Source organism: Sapajus apella, unplaced genomic scaffold, assembly GCF_009761245.1.
Source record: "Sapajus apella isolate SASKATOON/1434 unplaced genomic scaffold, GSC_monkey_1.0 scaffold81, whole genome shotgun sequence".
NCBI classification, from domain to species: domain Eukaryota; kingdom Metazoa; phylum Chordata; class Mammalia; order Primates; family Cebidae; genus Sapajus; species Sapajus apella.
The window spans coordinates 484,132-497,761 of NW_022437021.1; the positions used below are offsets into that span (position 1 = coordinate 484,132).

A 13,630-nucleotide genomic window follows, 5' to 3' on the forward strand; every position below is an offset into this window, starting at 1 on the left:
ATGGAAAAAATATGAACAATTTCTGAAAGCAAAAGCAGGTATTTTCTTCAAACTCAAGTAACTGAAATAATTGAAGAGATTTAGTACAAATTGCAAATAAATTCGCCTTTGGATTGAGATGAAGGGAAGAGAAATATCAGACTCTAAGGTCAAAAGGAACATTTTGAAGTAAGTTATAGACCAGAAAATAGGGATTTAAAATGGAAACATTGAACTCAACAATAAGATTTGGTCATGACACCTTGGCAAGTATATTTTTATTATTATTTTTGACTGTGTTAACTCAAAACTTTATTTCCAATGACTCTAATTGATAGTATTTTAGCGATTTTTTTCCCCGTATATATACATATGTATTTTTAAGGATGGGAAGTGATACTTTGTATTTATTATGTCTTGGTTCTGAGAAATTTAAAGCATATAGAAATCTTAGGTCAGTTATTATCTGTATTCCCTGCCCTTCCCTAGAGCATGTATTTCAAAAATTACCATTTCTTAGTGGGATTAGTCTATGGCTGTATGGTCTCAAACTCCCAGGGAGAAATAACTATTTAGAGGAACTAATTTTCCAAGTGCCCAAATTTCCCCAGCCTCAACCAATTTTGATGTAAATAAATCAAAATTGCAAACTTAAAAAAATAGGTAAGATGATGTATCTGCCCATAAGTAATTAACAAAAGTACATTTAAGATTTATTAGAAAGTGCAAGATCAATTGGACCAAATTTTGTTATCCATCAGTTCTACATTGGAGTTAAATTTTGTGTTCTCTGGAGTAAAAAAATTCTGTAGTATGATATTCATCATTGTTTTAAATATTTTTATTGTGTGAGAGAGTCCTCTAATTAGGGATTCGTCCTCATTTCAGTTGATGCTGGTATCTTAGTCCATTTGAACTGCTAAAACACAACACTACAGACTGGATAATTTATCAACAACAGAATTTATTACTCACAGTTCTGGAGGCTGGGAAGTCTAAGATGAAGGTGCCAGCAGATTTGGTATCTGTCAGGGCCTGTGCCTCATGGATGGTGTCTTCTTGCTGCATGTATCCTCACATGATGAAGGTGGCACATTGATCCCTGGCACATTGTCCAATATGACAGCCATTAGCCACCTGTGGCTATTTAAACTTAAAGCAATAAAAATGAAATAAAATTAAAAATTCAGTTTTCTAGTAGCACTAGCCACATTTTAAGCGTTTAATAGCCACATGAGGTTGGTGGCTACTGTCTTGGTTGGCACAGACCTCAGAGAACATTTCTATCATTGCAAAAAGTTCTGTTGGACAGAACTGTCTTAGAGAAACTAGCTACCTTTGGTAACATTTCAAATTCTTTTGCAAATTAAATAATCACATTCAAACTAATTACCTTTGAAAATATGGATACTAACATAGCCACGTTATTTAAATGTTATGCTATCTGGTACAGCCTGCCACTTCACAAATATTTTAAATATATTGAAATATAATTTTAATATATTAAAATGTAAAATATACTTAGAATGAAATATTGAGACTAATAAATCAACACGCTATCTTAGGCATACCATTTTATTACCTCTCTCTCCTGGGGCATCAATAAAATCATAGTAAACAAAATGTTTTAAGTGCTAGAACTCCACAAAATAAAGAGAATGAACAAAGCCCATCCATAGACAGGCAGAAATCTAAAAAATTCTGGGATACAAAAAAAGTGATTAAATGAATTGGAGAAAGCAGCAGCCTATATATGTGTGTATATTTATATTATATATATAACATACATATTATATATTATATATATGATCCTGTATAAACACACACACACACACACAAATACACACACACGATCCTGTATATTGTGCCTGGAGAGGTAGAAGGCTTCAGTCTTTATACTTATAAACAACAGATACAAAGAAGGTCAGGAGTAACCTGTGCAGCAAAACATAGGGTTTTATTAAAAATTTCTATATAAAATTCTCAGTTTGAGAGGGCCCACTGCATACTTGGCACAGTAAAAAAAAAAAGTTACCTATCTCTATGTCATTGAGACATTTTAGAACATCAGGGTAAAGAGCATATTGAGAGAGAAAGGGTCACCTAGAAAAAGGGCAAGAAGCAGCCTGACAAGAAACTTCTCATCAGCAACGTGGGATGCTATTATAGAAGAGCATGGAGCAAGGGTCTCAATGATGTTTGTCAGGTATGAGGGCAGGATAAAGACATTTATAGACACATACAATTCAGAAAGTTTACCTACCATATCCCCTCCTTAGGAAGTTATTAGAGGATGCTCTCCAACAAAACAAGGTAGAAGTGAGTAAAATATAAGTTCCTGTGGTGGATTAGATGATTGTTCCTTATTGTTCTCCTCTCCCCTGCTGTCAACATACACATCCATGCCTTTGTCAAATGACTTAGTCCTGCGTCCCCCTAGAGTAGGTGAAATATTTTCTCCTACTCATTTGGTGTTGGGTTGGACATGTGATTTGCTTCACATGATTGCTTCAGCTAGTGGACTATAATGGATGCAACATGAATAGAGAATTCACATATGCTTATTTGGCTTGTCTTGGTCTCTCTCTGTCTTCTCTCATTTTCCACAGTAGAAGCATACTCCAGACAGCTGCTGGCACTAAATAAAAGATACATGAAGTAGGCTTGAACTCAACCCATAGTCTGAAGCAGGGTAAAGAGAAAATGTTTGTTGTTGCCACTGAGATTTCAGGTTGCTTGTTATATAGCATTATGGTTACACAGCATTTTTGTAGCAATAAGTAACCAAGAAGTTTTCAGGAACAATCGGTACAATCTACAAGAGCAGTGATATCTTGTTCCAGAATGATAGCTGTGCAGTAGACCTAAAAGTGACTGGTCCACTTTGGAATATGAGGATTAATGGCTCTGGGAAAAGGATCTCCAGGCAGTGAGAATTAATAGAACAGAAATCATGATAGAGACCTTCAGAATGTAGTAAAGGCAATTGCAAGATCACAAAAACGGGAAATCCATCCCAGTGGATTCTAGGAGCACAGCAGTCATGACACTGGAACTTGTAGAAAGGTATCTTGATCTTATTTTACTAGCCCTGTAGTGAACTGTATTTATATAGGTATAATTAAGCTCCCCTTACAGTTTTTTTTTTCCTTTTAGAATTAAACATTATACAAATCACAAACCAGAATGTAAAGGTTTACAAAAGACTAATATAAAAGTATCATTGAGAGAACTTACAGGAGTGGGGAGGATGGGGGAAGGATGAGAGTTCTAACACCAGCTTTACAGAGTGGGAGTCAAGGTGGTAGTACAGAAATGGAGAAGTAGGTATGTCATGGGAGATTGTCATTGTGGAGGCAACCAAAGGAGGAATGAGAATAGTGCTACCTTCCAAAATTGTGAAAGACCTAAATTCTCATCAATTGTGACAGAACTCCAATAGCCGATGCCTAAAATTGATAATTCAAGAAGGAATGATGTAACATTTTATTTAAAGAAGTAGCCACAGGCCAGCCGCAGTGGCTCACACCTATAATCCCAGCACTTTGGGAGGCAGAGGCAGGCGGATCACAAGGTCAGGAGTTCAAGACCAGCCCGGCCAACATGGCAAAACCTCATCTTGACTAAATATACAAAAATTAGCCAGGCATGGTGGTGGGCACCTTTAATCCAGCTACTCAGGAGGCTGAGGCAGGAAAATCACTTGAACCTGGGAGGTGGAGGTTGCAATGAGCCAAGACTAGGCCATGGCACTCTAGCCTAGGAGACAGAGTGAGATTCTGTCTCAAAAATCTCATTTTTGGCTTCAAGAACACTATAGTCTTAGAAAAAAAAAAGGTGAGGAGGGATCTCAAATAGCTTTTTGTTTATATGAGTTATAGCAATTGATATTTACCATATTAAAAATTAAGGCCAGGCACAGATGGCTCATGCCTGCAATCCCAGCACTTTGGGAGGCCAAGGCAGGTAGATCACTTGAGACCAGGAGTTCAAGACCAGCCTGGCCAATGTGATGAAACCTGTCTCTACTAAAAATACAAAAATTAGCCAGGCGTGGTGGTGCACACCTGTAATCCCAGCGATCCAGGAGGCTGAGGCATAAGAAATCTCTTGAACTGAGGAGGCAGGCCTCATTGAGCTGAGATCATGCCACTACACTTCAGCCTGGGTGACAGCAGCAGACTCTGTCTCAAAAAAATAAAAATATAGAAAAATAAAAATAAATTGTAACCTGTAGGTGCTTCAGTAGCCTTTTTATTTCTAGTTTGAGAAGCTATAATAACTTTTGACTTTTAACAGGCTCATAATGTTTACACTTGCAATATTTAATTCCCTTTTTAAAAAATTCTCAATGATTGGTCTCAAAATGATGCCACAACTTAACTGATATCATGATACTATATGAAAATTTTCCATCATATAACACAGTATGGATTATTATTAACATCTATAAAAGCTGAGAGAAAGACGTTTTCATCATTTTTCTTATTTACAGTTTTGTCAAATTTCTTTGGAATATTTCTCCCTTCCACAGGCCAGATAATTTGCTATGTCCTTTTTGGTATCTTTAAATGTAGAGGTTGTGGCTGTGGATGGGGAAAGCAAGTCTTCTACTCCTTTTTAAGCCAACAATCTATCATGTTGAGAGTCTGTATTATTCACTTTGGGTGGGGTTCTGAGAGCTGGGCATCGCACCAGCACCCAGAGGAGGGAACTGAGAATGCCTTTCATTTATTCTTTCTTCAACACTCTGCCTTTGTAAACGTAGGTCTATATTTCTGATCTATATAATTTCCTTCTCTCTAAAGGATTTCTTTTAATATTTTTTTTTTTGCCAAGCAGATCTACTGGTAACAAATTCTCTTAATTTTTGTTTGTCTGTGGAAATTTTTATTTCTCCTTTACTTTTGAAGGATAATTTTACTGGATGTAAAATTCTAGGTTGGGTTTTGTTTTTCTTGCTTACTTGCATCGTTTCTGAAAGGAAGTTTGTTTCTCTCCAGATAAGGTGCTTTTGCCCCTCTGGCCTCTCTCAAGATTTTCTCTTTGTCTTTGTCTGCAGTTTGAATATGATATGGCCAGGTATAGTTTTTTTTGGTATTTGCCTGCATAGTTTTCTCTGATCTTCCTGGATCTATGGTTTGGTTTCTATCGTTATATTTCTTTTTATTATAAAATGTTTTATCAGATTTAACTTTAAAAATATAACATATACAACTTATATATTTTAAAAATAACTCTGGCACTTTCTCACCCTATAATCCTCTGTAACCTCTTTTCATATTTAGCATTCTTTTGCAGTCTTTTAAATGATCCCTTACATATAAATATCTACATCAACACCTAATTGCTTTCTTATTTCTTCAAAAAAGGACAGTCTGTTCAAACTCTCACAGTAATTGAGTTTGAGTCAGCATTTCTATTACAAAACAACTTTTAGCTATTTTGCAATAGCTAGCAACAACAACAACCCTCCAGGATAAACCTTGACTTAAATTTATTTTAGTTGCAAAAGAATAGAAGAAAAATTATGCCGTTTGTTTGTCAGCAAATGACATATTCATTAAAATCAAATTATTCTTCTGGTTTTAAAAACAATTGTTTTCGGTGTTTCAAAAGATAGATGATGGGTATCTCATGGGAGCAGGCATCTGGATGGGAGATAGGCTCTTATTTAGTTCCGTTCAAATGGAAGTCTCCTTCTCTCTAAGGTTTTCTGTTTGTAAAATATGTATAGTTTTCTCTGACTTCTTGGCAGAGAAAGAAAAGCAAAATCTAAGATTTGGGGAGTTGAAGTAGCTTTGAGAGATCATTTTGTCTTTTATGACAAGAAGACAGAGGCAAAAGTGGGCTGAAAAACTTGTTCAAGGTCAACTATCGGAGGGATACATGGGATTACTGTATTTACATTTGGCATTGACAGTACAAAGCTAATATTTTTATTTTTATAACTCTAGTGAGTCCTGTGTAAACTCATTATAACAGTATGAGCTTTGTGGACCACTTATATTACAATATCATATTTCTAGAACAGAAGCCTCCTGCTGGTATGGAAAATGCTTGCTTTTTAAGTGAAATCAATCCCCATTTCCATATACTGTCCAATAACTGCATTATCAGTTCCTACATCTTGCCTTTTCTGATGTTGCCAAGTTCTTTGAGCATATTCTTTATAAGAATTATAAGCTGAGTCAGGATCTGTGAGCTGAAACTTAAAGTAGGAGTTAGCAAGATGGAAAAGAAAGGTATTCTGAACAAAACAATCACAGCGGATGTAACTTACCATGGTGTAAGAGTGGTGTTTGCAACATTACAAGTAATTTACCACTGGAATCTTTGCCAAAGCCATTCATCTGCACTTGCCTTCCCAGAGTCACAAAGAGAATTTGGCAGGTGGCTGGGATGGGATAGGGGAGCATCCTCGATTTTCAATCTTTCTCACATTTCAGTAGAAGTCCTGGTGACTCTGCTAAACATTTCTGAAATGTGCCCTCTGTGTTGTTGACAAGGCCACAGTCTTAGTTCAGGTCATCATCATTTTTGGCTTAGATAACTAGTTACTAGATTATAATCAGCCTCCTAACTAACTCACTGCCCTTACTCAATTTACTGTCCACATTGGGGCTGAGTTATTTTCATGCAACACAAATACGATCATGTTTCTCAGATCTTAACAGTTTTTAACCTAAAGGTGAAGCCCAAATTCCTTAGCGTGGCATTTAAAGCTGATTCCTGCTTCCCTCTCTGCATCAGCACTCTTCCCATACCTCTGTACTCTTGCCCTCTGAGCATGCACACTGCTCCAGTTTAAGGCTCTGCAGAGTCACCAGCTCTTCTATGACACCCTCCTCATCCTCTCCTCTTACTCACTTGGCTAATGACAAATTAACCTTTTCTTCCCTTCCTCCCTGCTTCACTTTCTTCATTCCATAAATATTTATCGAGAATCTTCCATGTGTCGGTCACTGAAGATACATTAATGAACAGGCAAGAGCTCTGCTCTTATAGACCTTGTATTTGTGTGTATGTTGGGGGAACAGAAAACAAATGTAATACATAATGCTATGGTCTGAATGTGTCCTCCAAACTTAATTGACAATGTGATAGTATTATGATGTGGGGTCTTTAGGAGTTGATTAAGTTATGAGGGCAAAGGCCGGGCGCGGTGGCTCACGCTTGTAATCCCAGCACTTTGGGAGGCCGAGGCGGGTGGATCACGAGGTCAAGAGATCGAGACCATCCTGGTCAACATGGTGAAACACCGTCTCTACTAAAAATACAAAAATTAGCTGGGCATGGTGGCGCACGCCTGTAGTCCCAGCTACTCGGGAGGCTGAGGCAGGAGAATTGCTTGAACCCAGGAGGCGGAGGTTGCGGTGAGCCGAGATCGCGCCATTGCACTCAAGCCTGGGTAACAAGAGCGAAACTCCGTCTCAAAAAAAAAAAAAAAAAAAAAAAAAAGTTATGAGGGCAGAGCCCTCACGGAATGGGGATTAATATTATTATAAAATAGATTTCAAAAATCTATTTTTGTTTGCCCTTTTTTCATCCTTCCATTTCTTCCACCATGTGAGGACACAACATTTCCTCCCTCACAACATTCCTTCTGAGACTCTGATACTGTCTCAGAAGCAAAGACTAGGCCCTTACTAGACATTGAATATCAGCATCTTGATCTTGACTTCCCAGCTTCCAGAACTGTGAGAAATAAATCTCCGGTGTTTATAAATTACCCAGTTTCAGGCATTTTGCTATAGCAGCACAAATGGACTAAGACACATAAGTAAGAGAGCATGTTAGAAGATGACAAATGCCGTGAAGAAAAATAAATGATAAGTAGGAGTGGGGAATGCAGAAAGAGATGCAGTTTTAAATAGTGATCAGGGTAGGTTCCACAGAGAAGATGAAGTTAAAGCAAAGAGTTCAATGAGGTTGGTGAAAAAACCATTGACTTATTTGAATGAAGGATGTTCCAGGAAGAGGGAGCAGCCAGTGCAAAGGCCCAGCATGTTCACACAGCAGCAAGCCAGTTTAGTGCAGCTGGAGCACAATGAGTAAGGAAAACTCACAGAAAAAGAGACCAGAGAGGTTCCTGGGGGACCTCACTACTGTCAAGCCATGGTGAGAACTTCAGTTTTAATGCTGTGTGAGAGCCAGTGGAGGCTTTCGAGCAGGAGAGTAACATTATTCGGCTTATATTTTCAAAGGATCACTGTTGAGAATTGAATGTGTAGTAGAGAGGAAGTAGAGAGACCAGTTAAGAGGCTATTACAATAACGTAGATGAGAAATATGGAGACCTGGACCAGGGTGGCAGTAGAGGGTAGTGAGGATTGATCAGATTCTGGGAGTGTATTTTTTTGTTTTGCATTTTAAACAATTTTAAACAAATTATTGTATGGTAAAATTGACTCTTTTTGGTATACAGATCTACAAATATTAATGCATGTATTGATTTACGTAGTCACTCCCACAATAAAAATACAAAACAGTTTCCCAAATTCCTAAAACTTGGGCTGCCACTTTGTGGCCACATCCCTCCTTCCAACCCTAAGTCTCATCAAACACTTTGACAAGTTTTGTCTTTTCAAGAATGTCTTATAAATGAAGCCATATAGTATGTAATGTTTTGAGACTGGCTTCTTTCCCTTAATACAGTGCCTTTAAGTTTCACCTAAGTTGGTGTGTCAATAGTTTGTTCCTTTTAATCAATGAGTAGTATTTGATTACATGGCTGTACCATAGTTTGTTTATCCATTGCCTGTTACAAAAACAGTGTTTTGTTTTTTTTTTCTGTTTCTTGGTGATTATGAATAGTGTACAGGTTTTTGAGTGAACCCACATTTTTATTTTTCTGAGATAAATACTCAAGAATACAAATGCTAGGCCATATGATAATGAATGTTTAACTTTATAAGAAACTACCAAACTATTTTCCAGAGTGGCTGTACCATTTTGCATTCCCTTCAACAGTGTATGACAGTTCCAGTTGCTTTGTGTCCTTGTTAGCATTTGGTGTTGTCAGTATTATTTCATTTTAGCTATTCTAATAGGTGCATGGTAGTGTTCATTATGATTTAAATTTGCATTTTTCTAATATCAAATAATATTGAACGTCTCTTTATGTGCTTATATACTATTTGTATATCATCTTTGTTGAAGGGTCTATTCAAGTCTTTTCCCCATTTTTCAAAAATTGAGTTTTTCCTTTTACTACTGTTGAGCTTTGAGATTCATCACATATTCTGGATATAATTGTCAGATCGTTTTTGCAAATATTTTCTCTCAGTCTTCAGCCTGCATGTTCATTCTCTCAACTTCGCAGAGCAAAAGACTTTTTAAATTAATTTTTTTTATTGTAGATAACTGTAGATTTACATACAGTTCTAAGAAACTATACAGAAGGGTCTCATACCCTTTTATGTTGTGTCCCTCGATGGTAACATCTTACAGAATGTTGACATAGAAACAGTCAAGATACAGAGCTGTTCCATCTCCATAAAGTTTCCCTTTTATAGCCACACTCACTTCCCTCCCATTCCAACCTCCTCCTTAACCCTGGCAATTGCTAATCTGCTATTTCTATAATTTCATTATCTTAGAATGTTATATAAATGGAATCATACAACAGGTAATCTTTGGGATTTGCTTCTTTTCACTCAGCATAATTCTCTGGTGAGAATTATCAATAGTTTGTTCCTTTTTATTGCTAAGTAGTATTCCATGATATGCATGTACCATCATTTAACTATTCATCTTTTGAAGGACATAGTGGTTGTTTTCAATTTTTAGATACATGAACAAAGTTACTATGAATACTTAGGTCCAGGTTTTTATGTGAACGTAAGTTTTCATTTCTCTGGGACAGATAAATGCTCAAGAATGTGACTGCTGTACAGCATAGAAGCTGCATATTTAATTTTATAAGAAACCGCCAAACTGCTTTCCAAACTGGTTGTTCCACTTTACATTCTTAACAACAGTATATGAATGATCCATCTCTCTGCATACTTGTTAATATTTTATGTTTTCACTATTTTTTTTAATTTTAGCCATTCTGGTAGGTATACAGTGATACCTCATTGTGCATATAATTTGAATTTACTAACTGGCTAATGTTGCTGTGCATTTTTACATTTGTATATCCTTTTTGTTAAAATGTCTATTCATGTATCTTCTCTTTCTCTAATGAGTTTGTTTTTTTACTGTTGAATTTTGAGAAGTTTTAATAAATTCTAAATACTAGTTCTTTGACAGATATGCGGTTTGCAAATATTGTCTTTAAGACTTTAGCTTATGATTTCATCTTCTTAATAGACTTCCATAGAACATTTTTTTTACTTTGATGAGACTCAATTTATCTATTTTTTTCTTTATGAATTATGATTTTGGTGTCATGTTTAAAGCTTACTGCTTAACCTCTGGTTATGAGGACTTCTAAAATGTTTATAGTTTTATATTTCACATTTATGCCTATGGTGAATTTTGAGTTAATTTTTATGTGCACTGTGAGGTTTAGATTGAGGTTCATTTTCGAGCATACTGATATTCAAGGATTCAATACAATTTGTTGAACACAGTATTCCTTTTTCATTCAATTGTCCTTGTGACCTTGTCAAAAATCATTTATTTGGTTGCCTGTGTGTGTGTGTGTGTGTGTGTGTGTGTGGCACCTAGTTTTATGTTCTCTATTCTGTTTCATTGATCTATATGTCTATGATCAATCTCTTCATTAATAGTATACTGTCTTAATTACTATAGCTATACAGTGTCTTAAAATTGAATTGTGTGATATTTCTAAGTTTATTCTAATTTTCAAAAGTAGATTTGCCTACTCTATTTGCTTTGCTGTTCCAAATAAATTTTAGTGTCAGCTTTTCTATATCTACAAAAAATTTTCTAGAATTTTGACTGGATTTTCATTAAATCTCTAGATTAGTTTGAGGAGAATTGACAGTGTTAGCATATGAAGTCCTTTGTGTATACAGCAAATTTATTATAGCTCCAAGAAAAATGAAATGTCTAGGTATAAATCTAACAAAACATGACAGAACCTATATGCTGAAAATTACAAAAAGCTGATGAAAAAAATCAAAGAAGAACCAAAATAAATGTAAAAACATACCATGTACATATATTGGAAGAGCTAATATACTAACAGTGTCAGTTCTCCCCAAACTAATGTGGAGGTTTAAGTAAATTTCAGTCAAAATTCTAGAACTTTTTTTCAGATATAGAAAAATTGACTCTAAAATTTATTTGAAAAAGCAAAGGAAGCTTAATCCAATTTTGAAAAAAATAAACGGAAGGAATCACACAACCCAATATACTGTGTATGTGTTATTCTACAATTTTAGTTTCTAATTGTGCATTGCTAGTATATAGAATATTGATTTTTGTGTGTTGGGCTTAAAGTCACTTATAGTTTCAGGAAGTCATTTTGTTTTGTTTTTAAAATCTTTAGAATTTTTACACAGATAATCATGTCATATTGGAATAGGAATAATTTTATTTCTTTATTTGTAATGTGTAGAAATACACATTTATTTCTTGCCTTATTCCAAGGCAATATGAGTGGTGAAAGTTGATGTCCTTGCCTTGTTCATGATCTTAGTGAAAAAGTATTGTCTTTTACCATTAAATATGATATTAGCTGTAGGTTTTTGTAGATGCCTCTAATAATGTTGAGAAAATTCCTTTGTATTCCCTATTTGCTGAAAGATTTTTATCATAAAAAGATGTTGAATTTTGTCACATGCCTTTTCTATATCAATTGATATGAGCACATGAGTTTTCTTCTTTGGACTGTAAATATGGTGGATCACATTGATTGATTCTTAAGTCAGCCTTAAACCAGCCTTAAGCCAGCGTTGCATTCCTGGTTTAAAACCTACTTGTTCAAACCAGAGGTATCCATCACATTACCTGACTTTAAACTATACTGTAAGGCTACAGTAACCAAAACATCTTGCATGGTACTGGTACAAAAACAGACACAAAAACCAACAGAACACAATAAAGAATCCAGAAATAAAGCTGCACACCTACAACCATCTGATCTTCAACAAAGTCGACAAAAATCTGAGCAATAGGGAAAGGACTCACTATTGAATAAATGGTGCTGGAATAGCTCGCTAGCCATATGCAGAAGAATGAAACTGCCTCCTACGTTTCATCTTACACAAAAATTAACTCAAGATGGATTACAGATTAAAGTGTAAGACCTCAAACTACAAAAACCCTAGAAGAAAACCTAGACAATACCATTCTGGACATTAACCTTGGCAAACAATTTATGACTAAGTCCTCAAAAGCAATTGCAACAGAATCAAAAATTGACAAGTGGGACCTAATTAAACTAAAGAGTTTCTGCACAACAAAAGAGTCTGTCAGCAGAGTAAACAGACAACCTAGAGAATAAGAAAAAAAATATGCACTTGACAAATATCTAATCTCCAGAACCCACAAGGAAATTCAACAAGCAAAAAAAACACATAACCCCATTAACAAGTGGGCAAAGGAGATGAACAGACACTTCTCAAAAAGAGACATTTAAGTGGCTAACAAACATGAAAAAAATGCTCATCACTAATCATCAGAGAAATGCAAATCAAAACCACCAAGAGATACCCTTTCAAACCAGTCAGAATGACTATTATTAAAAAGTTAAAAAAACAACAGATGCTGGTAAGGCTGTGGAGAAAAAGGGGATGCTTACACACTGTTGATGGGAACGTAAACTGGTTTGGCCACTGTAGAAAGTGGTTTGGAGATTTCTCAAAGTTCTTGAAACAGAACTATCATTTGACCAAGTAATCCCCTTACTGGGTATATATCCAAAGGAAAAATAAATCATTCTACCAAGAAGACACAAGCCCTTGTATATCTGTATATCTATTGCAGCACTATTCACCACTGCAAAAACATGGAATCAACCTAGGTGCACATCAACAGTGGATTGGATAAAGAAAAGATGGTACATATACACCATGGCATATCACACAACCATAAAAAGGAATAAAATCGTGCTCTTTGCAGCAACATGGATGTAGCCATTATCCTAACTGAAAACCAAATACTGCATGTTCTCACTTGTAAGTGGGAGCTAAACATTGAGTACACATGGACATAAAGATGAGAACAATAGACAATGAGGGCTTTTGTGGGTGGAGAGAGAGATGGGGCAAGGACTGAAACACTGCCTATAGGGTACTATGCTCAGTACCTGGATAATGAGATCAACCATACCTAAACCTCAGCATCATGTAACAAACCTGCACATGTATGCCCGGAATCTAAAATTAAAGTTGGAATTATTTTTTAAAAACCTACTTGTGTGTTATTATTTTTGCATATTGATGGATTCGATGTTCTAACATTTTGTTGAGGATTTTGTGTCTATATTTATGAGAAGGTAACTTTAGCAAGCCATTTACCATTTCTGAATTTCAGGTTCCTCTGTTCTAAAGTAAATTTTGTTGCCCTTAATTTACAGAGTAATTGTAGAGACAAAATAGGGACCAGCTAAATGATGACATGCTTTGTAATGTGTAAAGCACTACATAAAGGCAAGGAATGAGAAGGGCTTGTTCAGTCTTTGTGCTGTCTCCCCAGCTACATAATTTGTCCCTCCTTTCTGCCTTCTTAGGTGT

At 35.8% G+C, this 13,630-nt stretch overlaps 1 long non-coding RNA gene across 3 annotated transcripts in view; it reads right to left on the reverse strand.

Moving 5' to 3' along the window:
• Positions 1 to 953: 953 nt before the first annotated feature.
• The window catches only part of LOC116533252, a 49,740-nt gene continuing 37,063 nt past the window's right edge, over positions 954 to 13,630 (reverse strand). For all 3 annotated transcript variants that reach the window (XR_004261177.1, XR_004261175.1, XR_004261176.1), the window contains one exon: positions 954 to 1,131. This is a non-coding gene — a long non-coding RNA (uncharacterized LOC116533252). The remainder of the gene's footprint in view (positions 1,132 to 13,630) is intronic.